At 35.6% G+C, this 21602-nt stretch overlaps 1 protein-coding gene across 10 annotated transcripts in view; it reads right to left on the reverse strand.

The window, feature by feature from the left end:
* Positions 1–21602, reverse strand: part of MGAT4C (MGAT4 family member C) — a 265451-nt gene that overhangs the window by 154963 nt on the left and 88886 nt on the right. Inside the window, exon 2 of one of the 10 annotated variants that reach the window (XM_055235460.2) lies at positions 7074–7145. The exons of the other annotated variants lie outside the window; for them this stretch is intronic. The gene's annotated coding sequence lies outside the window, so the exon portion shown is untranslated. The remainder of the gene's footprint in view (positions 1–7073; positions 7146–21602) is intronic. 10 annotated transcript variants of the gene reach the window in all.

Below are 21602 nucleotides of genomic sequence, written 5' to 3' on the forward strand. Positions count from 1 at the left end.
GAGAAACTCATAAACAACAGTCTATGACAATGTAATAGAGGTGTAGATAGCTTGTTATGGGAGAACAAAAGAGTGACTCATTGGAAATAAAGAAAAAATTACACTTAGGGTAGTTTTGGGAAAAGTTCACCCTTTCTCACCTGAAAAACAGGACTTCAGGTATTTAAGGTTCTTTGCTATTATGAGATTTTTATTTTGGTTTACTTAATCGGCCTTAGTGTGTTAAAGAGAAGAACCAAAAAACCAATGCAGGATATTCCGATAAAACACAGATACTTGAAAACTTGAGTGGCAGAAATTAGAAGTAAGAAGAAAAGAAAGAAGTAAAAAGTGTTTTTAATCAGAAACCCTGAATACTAAACATACTATTTTAGCAGGTTGTAGATATTGTTGAACCCAGCACATGAAGGCAATAGAAACTAACATACGGAGGGTAGTGAAATAAAAAGAACACAAGCTAGTAAGTGATTTGGGTGCCTCACTTTTATGCCATTCTTTTCCAAGATGGGAATAATGTTGATTTATCCTTTGTGATGTCAGCCCCTAGCACAGTGCCTAGCACATAATAGGTGTTAAATAAATTCCAGTAATAGGGATGATGTGCACAAGTATGTGGTTTGCTGAAGAGGGAGCCACTAGGTGGCTGGGCATCCAGGAGAGACCACTAGGACAAATTTAAACAGAGAGGACAGAAAAGACCTTTCATGTACTTCACATTTTTTATATAAGCCTAGATATAATTCCTTTATATATCCTGGTCCCATATCAAGCCTTAAAACTAATATTTTTTATTTCAGCTTTAATATGCAGTCACTGTAGGCCATGTTAATAAATATTCTTTATTTTAGTAAGTAAAATATTTCTTTTTACCAGGAAAGCTATATGCAGTGAAAACGCTGATAGATTCTCCTAATTGAAACTACATTGCTAGTTATACCCTGAAGTACAGGTCTTATCTCTACTTAATATAGGATGCTAAGAATCATGACACTATTATTAAAATAGAGACACATTATTCTTCAGGTCAGAAAAGAATTGGTATGTGTGACCAAGGGGATTATACATTACATTTCATCACAACATTGTCACTCTTATGATATAGTGCAGAACACTAAAAGCTATTGTTTCCATGAATTATAACCCCAAATACTTTCACTCTGCAGATTCATTTTATCAGTATCTCAGTATTATACATCACAACTGTAATGTGTAACATATTTTCAGTGCATATCTTTATTGTATGTTATAGGCTAAAGTAGCATAATTATCATTATAGTAAGTTTTTACAAGAGATTTTATGTTTTAATTATTATGTTCAAAGTTATTTAAGTACTCACTGCAAGAAGAATGTTAAAAATACTCGTAAGTTATACTATAAAATCAGTCCTTGGGGATTTAAAATTATTTTCGGTTTTTAGGGGGTCTTTTATGAGAAGAAATATTTTATCAATAAGGGAGTAAACATTTTCAATGCATGCGCTTCATTTCACATTTTGCTTCAGCTTGCACCAAGTGGCTATTTTGCAGGAAAAACAAAACAAAAAAATATTAAAGACTCGATTCTGCTGCACTAAAGTAAATCAAAAGCAACTGCAGAAACAAAAAGCTGTTTAAATGCAAAACCTTGCCAACTTTTCTGTCAGGGTATACAACTTTTAAATGGTGTCTAAATATTTTAAGCATAATAAGAAATAGATCTCTAAAACTTTTATCGCTATCCACCTCTAGCTTCTGAGATAAATTCTGGCCTGACTAACCATTAGTAGATAATTGGAAATGAAATGGGAGATCCAACATTCAACACAGACTTTCTTTTTTTTTTTTGGCTTAGGAGCCTCCTTTATGCAAATTGGTAGGAGACCATTTTCATGAAGTTCTGGCAATCAGTACTTAATTTGTTGATAGCCTTAACAGTTGTGGCCAGAGTATAATTCGTGTGGGCCCTTGTGCAAAAAAATAAATTGAGTTGTGCACAAAACTAAACAACATAATTACCAACAATTAGACGTTAATTACCAAGTAGCGGATTCTCAAACCTTTCTCCTGAATTTGGCCAAAGCTAGACCTAATTATATTTTAATGTTGTGAAAACATCCATGCGCCTGAGATAATCAGGTGTTCCGAAGGTGCCTTCTGTAGATACTGTGTTTTGTTATGGATTCTCATGTCAGGAAATTAAATATGTTTATATTTGGGCTGATCTAATAATCACAGAAAAGTTAGTGAGGTGGGATTTGTGCTAATTTGGTGGTCATTTATTTACTTTACCTATTTAATTTGATTACTTCTGAAAATACTGATGTAAAAAGGAATGAAAATTATTTCAGGATTATAAAAAGAAAGAACAGAAAGATTTTGCTCAGGCAAAAATAGAGTTTCTGCAAGTATCCTTCACTATAACAAAGAAATCTTTTCCAATATTAGACCCTAGGGGAACAAGGCTACAGCCACAGTCTGCATAACAGGTTTCTACTACTAGATGCGACAAGAAAAGTATTTATACAAAAAAATTAGCAGATCAAATATTATAACTATGAACGAAAAAAGTCTAAGACATTTTTGGGCAACACTAAAAATATGTTGCAGACATTCCTTTTGATCAGAAACAGAATAATATCATCAAATTTTAACAGCATAGCAATATTTACAACAGCATAGCAATATTTACATAGCAAAATAAACATTTTCTTACTTCGTTTTCTACGATCCGAAGACCTGAAACCAAGGTCTAAGAGTTATCCTACCAGGGAGTAGTGGCAAAATCTACTTATTTTCTTACGTGTATATTCTAATTATGGCTGGCAGTTTATTCTGTGCTAAGATCACAGGTAAAATTAACATTTTTGCATTCTTGAGGGAATCCACATGTCCCATTGTGTTTTCACTTCAACACATATTTGTTTATTCAATTAGTTAGGAGATGCACACACCATTCTCTGAGGAAGATGAGATACAGTTTTCTTCTTTTCTTTTTTACATTAGTCCTCCTGCTTTTTCATCTTCCACTCACTCCCCTGGACTGAGAATTGGATGTTAATTTTGAAAGTATTTTTAATAGAATATTATCTACTGGTTTCTTTTCCGTGTTCTCTTTAAGAACTTGGAAGTTATCTGATCTAATGGCCTCTTCAAGGTCTTCATTCTAGACACTGCAGCACTGGATATTTTTGAGATTTTCCTATTTCTTGAAAGCTTCTCTTCCCATGAATTTTATAATATTATTTTATTTATTAATTAAAATTTGATGTCTTCTCAATAGTAATCAGCAAAATGTAAAGGTTACGATCATTGAGATTCAAATCCTTTACAATGGGACAACAATCTACCTTATTTGGTACTTGCTTTATACATTCTAATTCTCTCCTTTTTTTTCCAGATTATAACATGTACTTTCATGTTCATTTACCTGTATCCTTGCATTTTCCACACCTGGCAATGTCCTACATATATTAAACTTCACCAACTCTGTAAAGTTTGGAAGTATTTCTACTGCACAACACTCATCAAACAGACTAAATTATCAGACCATCTAAACAACACTGGGTGGATTCTTTCTTGTCTTTAGAATGTCTAGAAAAAGATGTGGAACACCTACCATTATGAATCATGTGTTTGTGTGTGTGTGTGTGGTGTGTGTTTATTTTTATTTGTTTTCAACTAGAAGGGCATGCATGTGTTGGACCCATGTATGTCTTAGAAAGGTGGGTTGAGTTTTCTAAGACTAGATGAGGTGAGGGTAAAGAGAAGAAATAAGATAGCAGAAATTTATTTTAAATTTTTTTTTTTTTTTTTAAGATGGAGTCTTGCTCTGTCGCCCAGGCTGGAGTGCAGTGCCGTGATCTCGGCTCACTGCAAGCTCCACCTCCCGGGTTCACGCCATTCTCCTGCCTCAGCCTCCCGAGTAGCTGGGACTACAGGCGCCCGCCAACATGCCTGGCTAATTTTTTGTATTTTTAGTAGAGACAGAGTTTCACCGTGTTAGCCAGGATGGTCTCGATCTTCTGACCTCGTGATCCACCCTTCTTGGCCTCCCAAAGTGCTGGGATTACAGGTATGAGCCACTGCGCCCGGCCTATTAAATGTTTTAACGTACATTTTTTTCTATTACTTAGGATAGTTTTTCCTCCTAAATAACATGTCTGGATGAAGTATAATCCTAATTTGAGTCGAGCATTGAAGATATTTACAGAAGAAAAGTCAGCTTTCCTTTAAAGTTGGACAAATCGCTATAGTCTGATGAATTACTAGAGAGGAGGAAAAAATGGAAATCATATTGAGTGAAAGTTTTTCTATTTAAGAGAATAAATCAGTAGTATAATTACTTATGTTTACACTAATATTAGTAACTTATAGAGAAGACTGCAAATTATGATATATAGGTAAGGGATCCATTATTTGGACAGCATAGAAGCACACACAGAAATATAAAGTGATTTCTCTAAGACAATATTTGAGAGACAAATCTAAGGCTAAATTTAAAGCTTCTTGATTTCAGAAGAAAATATTTACTGGGTTCCATTGAGAGCAAAACAAAGAAGAGAGAAAAATTTGAAGAACCAAAACAAAATAACGTTAACAAAAACTACAGCATCCATATTGAAGCATTTCATAAAGAACTACTAATTTTGAAAAGAATAATAAAGGGAATGTCTAATTAAATGGTGTATTTTTAAAAGACTTCTTGCAAACACTCTTTTTGCTGTCACTTAAAATTTGTGCCCCTTGGAGAGTGGAAGGAGAGAACCAGGAATCATTAAGCCTAGTACCATAATGAAATACCTGGGTGATGAAATAATCTGTACAACAAGCCTCCATGATGCAGGTTTACCTGTGTAACAAGCCTGCACTTGTACCCCTGAACGTAAAATAACAGTTAAAAAACATTGTGTGCTTATCATAATTTCTTGAAACAAATTGCATATGCAAAACTGTGCCTCTGCCTCTGTTAAAATTACCCTGATTGGCCACTTGCATTCTCAGAGAGAAGGGTATAGAGCTAATTGACCTTGCCAGAGACCAAGTGTACCTACTATGTTTTAATTTGGTGTGCAATTCTATGTCTGTGCAAATTTTCTCATGCCAATAATTGCACGCCAAAAAATCTGCATCCTACCAATATCTTTGCAACTGAACAGAAAGAGGAGAGAACGTTCTCTAAACAATGCAATTAGAGCAGTATAGGCAATTAACTTTGCTATTTAGTCTAAAGTAGACAGCACTAAAGACAAAGTAATAAATATTCATAAACACTTTACCATTATATGGAATTGCAGAATAGACACACATTTTTAATACACAATACAGGCAGTCATATTATTAAACTTAATGGCATCTGAGAAATGATGAAACTCTAAGAGCCTTGAGCTTGTAATGAGATAAGCTTGTAGCCTGATCAGCTTGCATACAAATCATCTCATCTGAATAAAATTAATGTTTGATTTTTATATCTCTCCTCAAGCACTGCTGTGCCCCCCCTATTCATTTTATGAACAATTATTGAAAAGAAAATAAAAGTTTAGCCCTGATATGATATATCAGTGGGAGGGTCTACAAAACTTGACATTTTAAGTTCTTATTTCTGGTGTCGAATGTAAAATTACTTATAGGTTAAAAATTGAAGAATGAATTACTGATGCTAAATACAATGTGAGAAATATTTTAAAGCATTTACATTAATACAGAAACTATTTTTTAAATTTTTTCATAAAAATGTTTACTTTTAAATTTTTTTCATACTCCACCATAACAACATGACAGTCTTTAATGTTAAAATGAGTGGTATTCATATATTTAATTGTGTTTCCATCTGAAAAAAAAAGCTATTCCCTCTAAATCCTCATTTTAACATTATAATATTAAAGAAGATAAATGTGACATGGCTATGTCATTTCAAGATCAGTCAAAATAGAAAAATTATGTACTTCATTTTAACTTATGTAACCAAAGTTTACATTTAAAAGTTTAATTCCAAAGTAAGTTTTCTTGTGTCACTTCTTTTTGAGGTGAGTTCATTTTTATAGTGTTCACTTAAGACAAATTGCAAGCATCTCAAGGCACGATATTGCCCTCTTCTCTCACATTTTATACAGCATCTAGTAACATTTAGCATTCCATAGCTATGAAAGAGTAAAAAGCACAAAATCTAAATTTTCACTACAAATCTTAACTGACAAAGAAAGCTGTAAAGAAATTATCTAGGCCGGGCGCGGTGGCTCACGCTTGTAATCCCAGCACTTTGGGAGGCCGAGGCGGGCAGATCACGAGGTCAGGAGATCGAGACCACGATGAAACCCCGTCTGTACTAAAAATACAAAAAAATTAGCCGGGCGTGGTCGCGGGCGCCTGTAGTCCCAGCTACTCGGAGAGGCTGAGACAGGAGAATGGCGTGAACCCGGGAGGCGGAGCTTGCAGTGAGCCGAGATTGCGCCACTGCACTCCAGCCTGGGCGACAGGGCGAGACTCTGTCTCAAAAAAAAAAAAAAAAAGAAATTATCTAAAGTAGATACTCCTTGTGGGTTGATATTTTAGAACATAATTCTTCAACAGGGGTCTCATATTATGTTCATCCAAAACATGACTTACAGTTATTTGAAATATCAGTATGAAAATTTATCTTCAAAGACAACATTATGAAGAACTACCATGGTTCCCAATAAAGAGAAAATTTAAGGCATTCATAAATTAAAAATAGCATTTTAGGAAAAGTAGATAAAATGGTAAATTAAAAACTCAAATTTCTTTCTTGAATTATCCTAGTTTACTGTTAGATATTCATTTCACTGTATTTGTGCAGACATCTAAGTCAGTGGTCCCCAACTTTTTGGCACCAGGGACCGGTTTCATGGGAGACAATTTTTCCATGAACTGGGTGGTAGATGGGTGGAAGATGGTTTCAGGATGAAACTGTTCCACCTCAGATCATCAGGCATTAGTTAGATTCTCATAAGAAGTACACAACTTAAACCCTCTCATGAGCAGTTCACAATAGCGTTCTCTCTCCTGTGAGAATCTAACGCCCCCGCTGATCTTACAAGACATGAACAGACAGTAAAGCTCATTCACCCTCCACTCACCTCTGGCTGTGTGGCCTCATTCCTAACAGGCCAGGGTACCAGTCTGTGGACCAGGGGTTAGGGACTCCTGATCTAAATGACATAATTGAGTATTAAACGGGTTGAAACATATAAGGGCATACAATACTGCCTGGCAAATAATACACGTTCAATAATTGTTAGTTATTACTCAAGAAGTGTCCCTGCACTTCCACTCACTTTAGTACTCTTATGCCCACCAAAAATCACTTGTGTTAGTTTGCATACATGTTTTTTTGCTTTTCCTTTAATTCAAAAATTATAAAATTTGGAAAGAATCTGCAGTCAGATTCCAAGTTCTATTAAGTGTTCCTTCTTCAAAGAAACAAAATCTGGAAATAGTGGATGGTGCAGTATGTGGTGATTTATACAGGAAATTGTGTTGGAGGCCTTCAAGATAACTTCAAGCTCAATAATTTGCTTGAAAAACTCACAGGATTCAGAAATCTCCTACGTTTATGGTTTATCATAGAGAAAATACAGATTAAAAGCAACAAAGGGAAAAGGTGCAAGGTGCAAGGAAGGAAGTCCAAGAGAAACCGATAGAAGTCACCCCAGGGGTGCTCTCTCAGTGGAGTCTCATGGTGATGCATGTAATCCTCTCAGCAATGATGTGTAACAATGCATGATAAGTGCTGCTAACCAGAGAAGCTCACTCAAGCTTTGGCATCCAGGGTTTTTATTGGGGGTCAGTAATGCAAGCATGCAATGCCAGTGCAATTGCACTCAGCTACTCAGACTCTCCCCTCCCTCAGAGCAAAAACAGGCATTCACCATAAATCACATTCTTAGCATAATCTTTACTGCTCAAACTGGTAAAGCATGTCCCAAGACACCAGGTATGTAAAAATATTCTTATCAGGTAGTATATTTCAAGTTCTCAGAGATTACTTCCTAAGATTCAGCCAAAAGCCAATACTAAAGACAGACCCTTCTTTGGAATGTGCAGTTTGTGAGCAACCAAGACTGCTGAGTTAACCTTTTACTGCCTGAAATTATAAAATGGAAGTGAAATCAGTGCCCCAGAACACACAGTGGAAAAAAAAAAAAAATTGACACTGGCTGGGCGTGGTGGCTCACGCCTGTAATCCCAGCATTTTGGGAGGCCGAGGTGGGTGGATCACGAGGTCAGGAGATGGAGACCATCCTGGCTAACACAGTGAAACCCCGTCTCTACTAAAAATGCAAAAAATTAGCTGGGCATGTTGGTGGGCACCTGTAGTCCAGCTACTTGGGAGGTGAGGTAGGAGAATGGCGTGAATCCCGAGGCGGAGCTTGCGCCATTGCACTCCAGCCTGGACAACAGAGCGAGACTCTGTCTCAAAAAGAAAAAAAAAAAAAAAAAAAAATGACACTATGTGTAAAGATTAGAGAATGACTGAATGAACACATTCATATGTTTTATTTAAATAAAATCTTGTTACCTAATTATAATCTTTAAAAATATCATGTTTTAATTACTTTTCTGACTAACTGAACAATTTCAGTAATCCAGGTGGCTCTTTCAAAATTGAGCATGGCTCACAGTCGTGGCTTATGCCCTGGTTTATGCTTTAACGTCCTGGTTCCTAAGGTGGAGCCTTACGTTGTTCCTATCACTAAGGCTATTCTATAACCTTGTTTTCTTCAAATTCCTGTATGACAATTTAAGGCTGTGGGCCAGATGTCCCAGCTTGGTATACTAACTAATGTGATCCAGTCTGCCTTCCTGGTCCCACACCTGACACCATGCTTACATCTATCAAGTTCAGCAATCCTGTTGGTACAACGACTTGTTGCTGGAACTCCCTGAGAGTGCCTTCCTGAGCTGCCACTCTCACTCCAACACCTCAGTCCCCACTGTGTCCCTTGACAGATGGGGATACTTCCAAATCCCTGTAATTTTTCCTCAGGCTTTACCCTACCATGGTGAGTAAGCTTATTGTCTTAGTCTGTTTGTGCTGCTATAACAAAACATCTGAGACTGAATAGTTTATAAAACCAGAAATTTACTTCTCATAATTCTGGAGGCCACAAGTCCAAGATCAAGGTGCTGGCAGGTTCAGTGTCTGGTGAGAACCTGACCTCTGCTTCCAAGATGGTGCCTCGTTGTGTGTCCACTAGAGGGGCAAATGCTGTGTCCTCACATGGCAGAACAGTGGAGGAAAGCAAAGCCACTCCCTCTAGCCTTTCTATAGGGGCCATAATTCCAAACCTGAGGATTCTGCCCTCATGACTTAATCACCTTCTAAAGGTCTCACATCTTAATACTATTGTACTGGTGATTCAGTTTCAACATTTCAATTTTGGGGAGCACATTCAAGCCACAGCACCCACACTTTTTCCATGTCCTCACATGGATTTCTCTTTTCCCATCGTATATCACACAGGGCTACTCTGTTCATAGAGAAATCTGTCTTTTATTCACACGACATGCATTCAACAAGTATTTACTGGTTTAGCGAATGGCCATTACATACCAGGTACTGTTCTACTATTAGGAAATATGAGAGTATGTAGTTCTAGCCAAGTAATGTCCTTGTTAACATATATGCATTTTTATGAAACACACAAACCCAAAGATAAAGTCCAAGTCTTTCCCTTAATAAACAAAAAAGGATCAGAATATAGAAATGACTTCCAAAGTATCCTATCTTGCTCTTTTTTTCCTTTAAGTCATCCGTGGGTCTATCTGTGCTTTAATAATGCGTCCAATCCAGTTCAGATCACTTTTCAGTCCTACCAATAATATTACACCCTGATCCTGAAAGTATAGACTGTTACATTTTCCACTTCACAGATCCCAATCTGCACCACTTATTATGAAACAAATATTCTCTGTTCCTGAATGACTGTAGATGTGGTGGAGAATACCAAAGGGCCACAGCCTCTCTCACAGTAAAAACAAGAATAAAGCAGTGAGTTGCCCTCTCTCAATTCAAAGAGCTGTAAACCCAACAAGTACATGGCCTCTAATTCTCCTACTCCTGGAGGAAATCTCTTGGCTGTGCTTACATTTAGGCCACTAAGGAGAAAAAGGCTACTCTCAAATTAATATATCAGCACACAATAGAAATACACAACAAAGTAAAATATTTAATAAATTGTTTGAGGTAAATCATGAAAGTATAACCCTAAAAACCCCAAAACAGACATAGCATTGAATCCTTTGAAGATTCAATTTACAGTCCATCTCATGTGTTCAGTTATAAGTTACAAAAACAGTTGCCTCTAAAATATTGTTAAAGAATCAAATAGGTCCATGACATGGTTTGGCTGTGTGTCCCCACCCAAATCTCATCTCTCATTGTAATCACCATGCATCCAGGGAGGGACATGTAACCTGCATGTGTCAAGGGAGGGAAGTGACTGGATTGTAGGGAGGTTTCCTCCATGCTGTTCTTGTGATAATGAGTGAATTCTCATGAGATCTGATGGTTTCATAAATAACACTTTTTCCTGTGCTCTCACTTCTCTCTCCTGCTGCCTTGTGAAGAAGGTGCTTGCTTCTCCCTTTGCCTTCTGCCATGATTGTAAGTTTCCTGAGGCCTCCTCAGCCATGTGGAACTGTGTCAATTAAACCTCATTCCTTTGTAAATTTCCCAGATTGGATATTTCTTTACAGCAGTGTGAAAATAGACTAATACACTCCCGATGATCCATTCTTATTGTGAGCATTTTTTTTCTTTCTCTGAAAATTAACTTTATACCAAAAAATAGATTATGGTGTTATAGATAAAAACGTTTCAGGGATGTAGAACATTATCAATCAAAAGACGCTGAAAAGAGAAAAGGAAAGTTATAGGGATTCATACTGAGACAAAACACATTTACCATCACAAAGTAGAACTTGCTTGATATTGAGTACTTTTTGAGTACATTCCAAAGTTCATTATCATGAATTGTATTTGAGAAAGTGGAAGGCAGTTCTCTGGGTGGCCTTGGACTGACCCAGTTCTCCCTCCACCATTTCTTGCTTATAGTTCTCAAGAATAAGTATACAATAGGCTGGGAATTCAACATCCTGAGATAAGGGGGAATTGGCCAGAACAGCCCGGGCTTTGTTTCAGTCTACCCTGGAAATGAGATGTTCGTCAATGCTGTAGCCTCTGACGGTGAGGCATTGTCCCTTAGGTATATAATTGGGAGTGGGCTGCCTTTCAGGGTCCCTCAGCTCCAGTGTAAGTCAGGCAAGTGCAGGCAAAATACCATTCACTGTGGTCAGCTTTTTTGAGGCTTGGCGAATCCTATGCTTCTGTTGTCCCTCACTGCCTATCTGTAAAAAATAAACTTGCTTCTTGTAACTTCTTTTGTGTGTGGATGTTCTCTCTCACCAGGCTGAGATTCGTTGGTAACCAGTGCACAGTGAATCTGCCCAATTGAAATGGACCTATTGGTTCTCACATTATACTTTAATTGCAATTTTAGACACATGTAGAGCAAAAAAAAGATAAATAGGTGAATTTTGTTTTTGGCACACCGACCATTTTCTGCACCAGGAACCTTACTTTTATGCAGAGCTTAGCGATATCTAGTACTTCATCTGTATCAATCTTTCATTTTATCTACAATTATGTGTTGAGAGCTTCCCACATGCCTGACTCTGTTCTAGATACTGAGGAGACTGTGCCGAATCAGACAGATAAGACAGCTATGCCCATGGAGCTCATATTACGGTGGAAATAAGACCAACAAATTAAAAAAGTAAGCTATAAATGTGTGTGTTCTGAAGAAAATAAAGTGGGATGGCATGATAGAGAGTAATGAGAGAGTGATAATTTAAATTAAGTGGTCAGGGAAGGCCTCTATTAAGAGGTGATATTTAAACAAAGGTACAAATAGATGATCTTGGATGTGAGAATTAAGGGAAGAGGAAATTAACTATTTTTCAGGTGGGGAAGAGCTTGAAGAATTTAGAAACCAAAAATATCAATGTAGCTGAAGTACAGTGAGTACATAGCAGAAATCATGTAAGATGAACTTGGCAAGTTAGTTCAGAGCCAGTTCATAGAACCTTGTAGGCAAGGGAAATAATTTTGTATCAAAGTATAATGAATAGCCATTAGATGGTTTAGACATGTGTGTGGAAAATGGATGGGAAGAAATGAAGTTTGGAAGCCATGGTGCAGCAGTAATATGAGAGATGATGGCACCATGGAATAGAAGGCATAGTAATAGAAAAAATACAAAATAGATACATTCATAATGTGGTTTAGGTGCTCTAAACAGGACATGATTATGGTAGTCTGTGGGTTTAAAGGAAAAGAAATAAAGGATCAAAGATGATCTTAGATTTGGGGCTTCAGTACATGGAGCGGTGGTGGCATTATTTACTGACATGCAGAGCTATGAAGGAGCAGGTTGAGTGTATTTGTGTGTTCCAGAAATGTTACAATACATGACACTGCTAGATTGCCAACTGGAAATATCAAATAGGTGAGAACAATAATTTATATATTCTATATAACTTTGTATTTGTGTGTGTCTCTAAACTTATGTGTGTATGTACATATACACACAAAATATGATGAAAGAAAGGTAAGAAAAAATATTCTAAAGTTGGAAATGGGGAAAAGAGTGTTCTTTTAATCCAGGGCTGGCCTTGACTTTCTATTAACTAGGTCATTTTCCAACTCTGTAGGGATGGAGGCTAACTTATACATTTGCTGTTGCTATTGTGTAAATATGAATATAATTTTAGTCTACTGAAATAAAAAAAAGTTACAGCTTATTGCCCTGTAAAATATTAACCAGTTTTGTCTGCAACCTGGAAATCTTAAAATTTCTTTATTAAATTGCATATTATATTAATACATGCATACATGTACACATATGTAAACACATATATATATATAGTTATTTTCTCATATGCTCTTTGGGTCAGTTTCAGTATCTTGCTATTAATTAATGAGTTAAACAGAATCTTTGGCATGTGTTTATTTCAAATTTGCCAGAGATTATTGTGTTTATCTTTTTGAAAATTATAATTAAATAGATATGAAGGTTAACATATTAATCTGAGAGTCACTGACATGTGGATGATAGCTATGAAACTGATGAGATTACATTTTTTTTTCTTTGAGATGGAGTTCTGCTCTTATTGTCCAGGCCGGAGTGCAATGGCACAATCTCGGCTCACCACAACCTCTGTGTCCCAGGTTCAAGTGATTCTCCTGCCTCAGCCTCCTGAGTAGCTGGTATTAAGGCATGCGCCACCATGCCTGGCTAATTTTGTGTTTTTAGTAGAGATGGGGTTTCTCTGTGTTGGTCAGGCTGGTCTTGAACTCCCGACCTCAGATGATCCGCCCACCTTGGCCTCCCAAAGTGCCGGGGATACAGGTGTGAGCCACCAAATCCAGCTGAGATTACATTTTTTAAAAGTACAGAAGAACATGTGAGAATAGTTTTGGTTCCAGAGTATTAGGAACATAAATATCATTTCACCATTTGTTTAGAAAACTCTACAAGGTTTTGATATGTTCATTTTTCATTTTTCTACTGAGTAAATTATGGCTTAGAAAACTTGAGTAGCTCTCTCAGGGCTTTGCATCTAAAAAATATTAGAAAGCAAATGTAGCCCTGGTCAGTCTAACTCAAAAATTTATTTTTTTCCACAAGAGCAAGATAATTCTCCAGAAGAAAATAGCTTATTATTATTTTTTTTTTTAATAAAGCTAATGGGCAATTTAGGCAATTTCCCTTCTCTTTATTCCCATCCCCCTCCTGGTGTATGTGATTGCTATAATTTAGGCCCTGGATACTGCAGAAATATTTCTTAACCTGTATAATCTCACCCTAAAGAGCCACTTCAAAATTGCTAAGTACAGATCATGTCAGAAATGCAAGTACTATCATGATATAAGGCATTTTGCTTTAGGCAAAATATGAAAAAAAAAGTTTACACATATTGCAATATTTTTAATATATACATTTATAAATTTTTTTTAACTGAAAGTGCATTCATGAACTAAGTAGATGATTACGTTTTCCTCTTTTTAACTTAGGACTTTCCATTATGTAATTATAAGTAAACGCATAATGACCATTGGTCGATCCTGAATCTAAAAGTATAATCAACTATATCCATATGGAATTTAAAATACAATAATTTTAAAGTATTACTTCTTTAAGTGAAATAATTCAAAATAAGATTAAAGGCAATGCATAAAGAACATATTATGTAATGCAAATTAAATGTGTCATTATTACCCTATTATTCACCACATTTTTAATATGCATGCTCTTGTTATGCAGGTAGATAAAAATCATTTTAAAGATCATAGAAAAATAATAAATCCCCTGTTATTAGTCAGTTTTTACACTGCTGTTAACAACTACCTGAGATTGGGTTATTTATAAAGAAAAGAAAAAAGGAAAGAAAAGAGATTTAATTGATGTACAATTCCACATGGTTTGGGAGGCCTCAGGAAACTTACAATCATGGAGGAAGTAGAAGTAGAAGAAAGACACATCTTACATGGTGGCAGGAGAGAGAGGGTGGGTGAAGAAGAAGGATGTGCCACACTTTTAAACCACCAGATATCCTGAGAACTTGCTAGCATGAGAACAGCATGGGGGAAACGGCCCCCATAATCCTATAACTTCCCATCAGGCTCCTCCTTCGACATGTGTGGATTATAATTCCAAATGAGATTTGGGTGGGGACACAGAGCCAACCATATCACCCCTCTGTGACTTCAACAATTCAGTAATAAAGAATATTAAACAACTGAAAAATATACTCTATTCAAGAAGCAGCGATGATTGAAAGTGATTGAAAATAATAAATCATATTGCCCAAATGAAAGTTTTAAAATATAATACCAATTATATTGATAACTATACATTTAGCTAGATGTTGGATCATTACTTTACATATATATATCTCCTTCTAATAAATCACAACCCTTTGAGGGCAGGCAAGGGTCATAATGATATTCATCTGTGAGTTTCCAGAGCACATAGGGAGACTCTCATACAAATACATTAATGTAGTCTATTTCTTACCCATCATAAATCCATAGCCCAAATCTTACTGGAATTCTAAAAATATAACATTTATAACAGAATAAAATTCAAATTTTGACCATTTTTTACCTTTTAGAGATGTTTACTAATTATTTTTTAACCATTATGCATTATTAAAATAAAGCAAACTGAGGTTGGAATTTGGCTGCTCTAAACTAGGAATAAAATATTGAAATATAATTGTTAAAGGTAAGGAATATGAAAATGTTCAATACAATAAATAAGTAAAAATTGTAACTTTATTTCTTTTTCTTATTTCATGTCTTTTATTTTAAAAGAATCAACAACACAGAACCAGATTCTGAAGGTCTATATTGCTTTATTCCCATTTAAGTTAACTGCAAACTATTGCATATAATGTGAAAAATTCAAATCAGGAAATTTTATAAAAACAATGAAGGCCATATGTAAGTTATACCATTAGAGAAAATTAAATATCTAAAGTTTACTGTAATTATTCACAAGTTATAATTAGATTATACCTCCTTGGTTAGCTATATTCCTAGATATCTGATCTGCTTTGTGGCTATTGTAAGTGGGATTCTTTTCTTGATTTCACTCTCAGCCTAGATGGTGTTAGTGTGTGGAAATATTACTGAATTTTGTACCCCTATTTTGTATCCTAAAACTTAACTTACTAGAATTGTTTATCAATTCTAGGAGTCTTTAGGCAGAATATAGGATTTTCTAGGTATAGACCATATCCTCAGCAAAGAGAGATAGTTTGACTTATTTTCCTATTTTGGTGGATTTTATTTATTTTTCTTGCCTGACTGCTCTGGCTAGGACTTCTAGTACTATGTAGAATAGGAGAGGTGGGAGTAGGCATCCTTGTCTTTTTCCAGTTCTCAAGGGAAATGGTTTGAGCTTTTACTCATTCAGTATGATGTAGTCCATGGGTTTGTCATGCATAGCTCTTATCATTTTGAGGTATGTTCCTTTGATGCCTAGTTTCTTGAGAGTTTTCATCACGACAGGATGCTGGATTTTATCACATCATTTTCTGAGTATTGAGATGATTATATGGTTTGATTTTTTTTTTACGCAGTGAATCACATTTATTGATTTGCATATGTTGAACCCGCCTCACATCTCAGGAATAAAGTCCAGTTGATCATGTTGTATTAACATTCTGATGTGCTGCTGGATTCAATTTGCTAGGTTTCTTTTTTTTTCTTTAGGATTTTTGTGTCTATGTTCACGAGGGATTTTAGTCTGCAGTTTTCTTTTTTCTTTGTATCTCTGCCAGATTTTAGTATCAGGCTGATGCTGCCTTCATAGAAAGGATTAGAGAGGAGCCCCTCCTTCTCAACTTTTTGGAACGATTTTAGTAGAATTGGTATGATTTTTTTCTTTTTATACATCTGGTAGAATTTGGCTGTAAATTCACCTGAACCAGGGCTTTTGTTTTGGTTAGCAGGTTCTTTATTACTGATTCAGTTTCAGAAGTTGATATTGGTCTATTCAGGGTTTCAATCTCTTCCTTATTCAATCTCCCAAGACTGTGTGCTTCCAGGAATTTACCCATTTCCTCTAGATATTCTAATTTATGTGCATAGTTGTCCACAGTCAGCTCTGAGTATATTTTGGTTCTGAGGATGTACTTGTGGGATCAGTTGTAATATCACCTTTGCAATTTCTGATTGGGCTTTACTTGGGTCTTCTCTTTCTTTCTCTTTGTTCGTATAGCTAGGAAGCATAGCAATCTTTTTTTTTTTTTTTTTTTTTTTGAGATGGAGTCTCGCTCTGTCGCCCAGGCTGGCATAGCAATCTTATTTATTTATTTGAAAAACCAATTCTTGGTTACATTGATCTTTTTATAGATTTTTACATCTCAATTTCATTAAGTTCTTTTCTAATTTTAGTTATTTATTTTCTTCTGCTAGCTTTGGAGTTTATTTGCTCTTTTTTTCTATTTCCTTTAGGTACAATGTTACATTGTTAATTTGAGATCTTTCTATCTTCTTGATAAAGGCAGTTAGGATTACAAACTTTCCTCTTAACACTGCTTTTGCTGCATCCAAGAGATTTTGGTGAGTTTTTCCCCCTGTTTTCATATATTTCAAAGACTTTTTTATTTCTGCCTTAATTTCAATGTTTGCTCAACAGTTATTTAGGAGTAAGCTGTTTAATTTCCATGTAGTTGTGTAGTATTGGGAGATTTGTGTAGTATTGGGAGTATTGTGTAGTATTAAGAAATCAATAGGTATTGATTTCTATTTTCATTGCACTGTGGTCTAAGAGTGTACTTGGTATGATTTCAATTTGTTTTGAATGTATTCATGCTTGCTTTATGAGCGAGCATGTGATCAATCTTAGAATATGTTCTGTGTGCAGATGAGAAGAATGAGTATTCTGTGGTCATTGGGTGGTGTGTTCTGTAGATATTTGTTAGGTCTAATTGGTCAAGTGTGAAGTTGAAGTCTAGAGTTTCTTTGTTAGTTTTCTGTCTCAATGATCTATTTAACACTGTCAGTGGGGTGTTAAAGTCTCTTACAATTATTGTGTGGTTTTCTAAGTATTTATAGGCCAAGAAGAAGTTGTTTTATGAATCTGGATGCTCCAATGTTGGGTGCATATATATTTAGGATACTTAAGGCTTCTTACTGAATTGTACCCTTTATCATCAAGCAATGTCCTTCATTGTCCTTCTTAATTTTCACTGGTTTAAAGTCTGATTTATCTGATATAACACTACCAACTCCTGCTTTTTTGTGTGTTTTCTGTATGCCTGGTAGATCTTACTCTACTCTAACTTATAGCCTGTGGGTGTCATTACATGTGAGATGAGTCTCTTGAATACAACAGATGGCAGAATCAAGACAAATAAATGGGAAAACATTCCATGCTCATGGATTGGAAGAATCATTATTGTAAAAATGGCCACGCTGCCCAAAGCAATTGATAGATACAATGCTCTTTCTTTCAAACTACCAACATAATTATTCACATAATTAGAAAAAATGATTCCAAAATTCACATGTCACCAAAAGAGAGCACAAATAGCCAAAGCAATCCTAAGAAAAAGAACAAAACTTGAGCTATCACAGTACCTGACTTCAAACTGTAATATAAAGCCACAGCAATACTAACAGATTGGTACTGGTACCAAACACAGGTACATAGACCAACAGATCAGAATTTTAAAAACTCAGAAAGAAAGCCACACACCTACAACAATTCTTCAACAAGGCTGACAAAAAAAGGCAATAAGAAAAGGAATCTCTATTCAATAAATGGTGCTGGGATAACTGGCTAGCCATAAGCAGAAGATTGAAGCTGGACCCTACCTTTCACCATATACAAAAATTAACTCAAAATGGATTAAAGATTTAAACGTTAAAACCTGAAACTATAAAAATCCTGGAAGACAACAAAAGATATACTCTTCTTGACACTGGCCTTGGTAAATAATTTTTGGCTAAGTTCACAAAATCAATTGCAATAAAAACAAATAGACAAGTGGGACATAATTAAACTGAAGAGCTTCTGCATAGCAAAATAAACTATCAACAGAGCAAGCAGACAACTGACCGAACGGGAGAAGATATCTGCAAACTAGGCATTTGGCAAAGGCCTAATACTCAGAATCTATAGGGGACTTAAATCAACAAGCAAAGAATAACCTCATTAAAAAATGGCAAAGGACATGAACAGATATTTTGCAAAAGAAGACATACAAGCTGCCAACAAACACATGAAACAATGCTCAGCATCACTAATCATCAGAAAAACGTCAATCAAAACTACAATGAGATACCATCTCACACCAGTCAGAATGGCTATTATTAAGAAGTCAAAAGACAAGAGATGCTGGTGAGGCTGCAGAGTAAAGGGAATACTTACACACTGTTTATAGTAATGTAAATTGGTCCTGCCACTGGAAAGCAGTCTGGAGATTTCACAAATAACTTAAAACAGAGCTACCTTTTGACTGAGCAATCCTATTACTGGGTGTATACTCAATGGGAAATAAATCATTCTACCAAAAAGACACATGCACTCACATGCTTATTGCTGTACTATTCAAAATAGCAAAGACATGAAATCAACCCAGGTGCCCATCAATAATAGATTGGATGAAGAAAATGTGGTATGTGTACACCACGGAACACTATGCAGTCATAATACAGAATGAACTCATGTCTTTGCAGCATCATGGATGGAGCTGGAGGCCATAATCTTAAGCAAATTAATGAAGGAAGAGAAATCCAAATACCACATATCCTCACTTATGAGTGGGAGCTAAACGTTGGATACACATGGACATAAATATTGGAATAATAGAGAGTAGTGACAACTAGAGGGTGGAGGAGGAGTGGGTTATAAAAACTACCTATTGGGTACCATGCTCACTATTTGGATGATGGGATTCATAATCCAAACCTCAGCATCACACAATATTCCCATGTAACAAATCTACACATGTACTCCCTGTATCTAAAATGAAGGTTGAAGTAAAAATTATAATAATAATAATAATAGATTATAAAGCCTTTAATATGTCAAGTCAACAAACAGCTATTGACAGCCAATGCATTGTTAGCAAATGTTGTTAACTAGGAAAGCAAATATTCATTAAAATAAATTAAATTTGCATAGAAGCTAAATGACTTGTTAGTTTTAATGGTTTTATCTACATCCAAAAATAATTGGAAGTTTCTCCTATCACCAATACTTTGTGGGACATTCTACTCAGATTTTCCACAAATGTAGAAACCAAACCTTATTTCCAAATACTATATGCTTAGTTCTTAGGATAAAAGTTGTATAGCTGTATTAAATTAATGCATGTCTGTTATACACACATAGAGCCTCTGGTATCAGTAAGTCTGGGATGGGCCCTAGAAATCTGCATTTCAAATCTCATGAAAATCTGATTCCAGTACTCTGAGAAGCCTTCTGTGAGCAAAATCGCTACAGTCAGTACCTAAATTCTGCCTTTACCAGAAAGCTTCTGCACACACTTTTCTCATGATATTGATATTATAGAATAACAATTAGAAATCACCTCCCCCCTTTTTTTTTCTTTTTGAGACAGGGTCTCACTCTGCCACCAAGGCTGGAGTGCAGTGATCAAACCTACTTCAGGCTCCAATTCCTGGGCTCAGGCGATCTTTCTGCCTCTCCAGTAGCTAGGACCACAGGTGCACACCACCATGTTAGGCCAATTTTAAAAACTTTTTGTAACAGCAGGTCTTGCTATGTTGCCCAGGCAGGTCTTGAACGACTGTCCTGAAGCAATGTTCCCACCTGAGCCTCCAAAACTGCTGGGATGATAGGAGTGAGCCACTGTGCCTGGACAATAATCAAAATTTCTTAGAAAACCAGACCTTCTCCATTTCACAAACTTTTATATCATTAACAATGATCCCTCTTCTAGAACATAACAGTTTTTTTTTGTTGAAGTATTGAATAAATCCATGTTATCACTAGATCAGTCTTTTAAATAAAATTACTGCTTTAAACAGATCGTTCTCTATATAAGAATGCTTAATAAAAAATAAAACTTTATGAAATTCTAACTTGATAATGTGAAACATTTTTGAACTAGATGGAATAAGACATCACATGAACCACTGAACCCTTATTTGTACCAAGGTTATGGGTCACAATTCCATAATTTCCATCCATCAATCAATTTATATTTTGCAAATCCTTATTAGGAAACTTAATTCATCATAACCCTTTCTCATATGATACTTTGAAATCTAATTGTAAAAGACATATAGCACATAAAGATATGAAAGTATGCAAGATAGTAGATAGCAAATTTGCAGTTTTATATATTTACATATGTGCAGTAGAGGGCAATTAGTATACCTGAGTTGGTTTTAAATGATAGTAAGAATTAAATAAGCAAAGAGGGAAGAAGGGTTTTATAGACATGGTGAAATATAAGAATGTCAGATGCCTTTGAGAGAGAGTAAATCAACTTGACAAAAACAGAAGGTTTATAGAGAGTTAAAGTGTGAAATAAGTTTTAAAGGACAGCTTTTAAAAGGTAGCTGTGTTTTAAGAGACTTATGTCTACCAGGCTGAAAGATCTGAAGTTTAATCTATGGGCTCTGTGTTTCCTTGATGGTAAAGGTAAGTTGCCAGCAAAGTGATGTGAATTAGTTGATGTCCAATATCTTTAAAATTGAAAATGAAATACTTTGCAAAACTGAAATGCATGTATTTTACTATTTAATCATACATATTTAATCAATAACTGTTTGCTGCATACTGAGTCTATGCTGTGCACTCTGCCAAGCAATGGGGGTGCAAAGTTGAGCAATAACACATACATAAGATTTAAAGTCTAATGGGAGAGATAGACATTAATCAACTAGTCACTAAATAGTCAAACTATTCTAACTGGTAATTTTTCTATGGAAAAGTGCATGATGTTTCATGAGCATATGTTAGGGACGGTTTCTCTGAATAAGTGACTTTGAGTTCTGTTCTGAATAAAGGATTAGGGCACAGATAATTATGGGCAGAGGAATGAGCATGTGCAAT

Source organism: Symphalangus syndactylus, chromosome 13 (assembly GCF_028878055.3).
Source record: "Symphalangus syndactylus isolate Jambi chromosome 13, NHGRI_mSymSyn1-v2.1_pri, whole genome shotgun sequence".
Classification (NCBI taxonomy): domain Eukaryota; kingdom Metazoa; phylum Chordata; class Mammalia; order Primates; family Hylobatidae; genus Symphalangus; species Symphalangus syndactylus.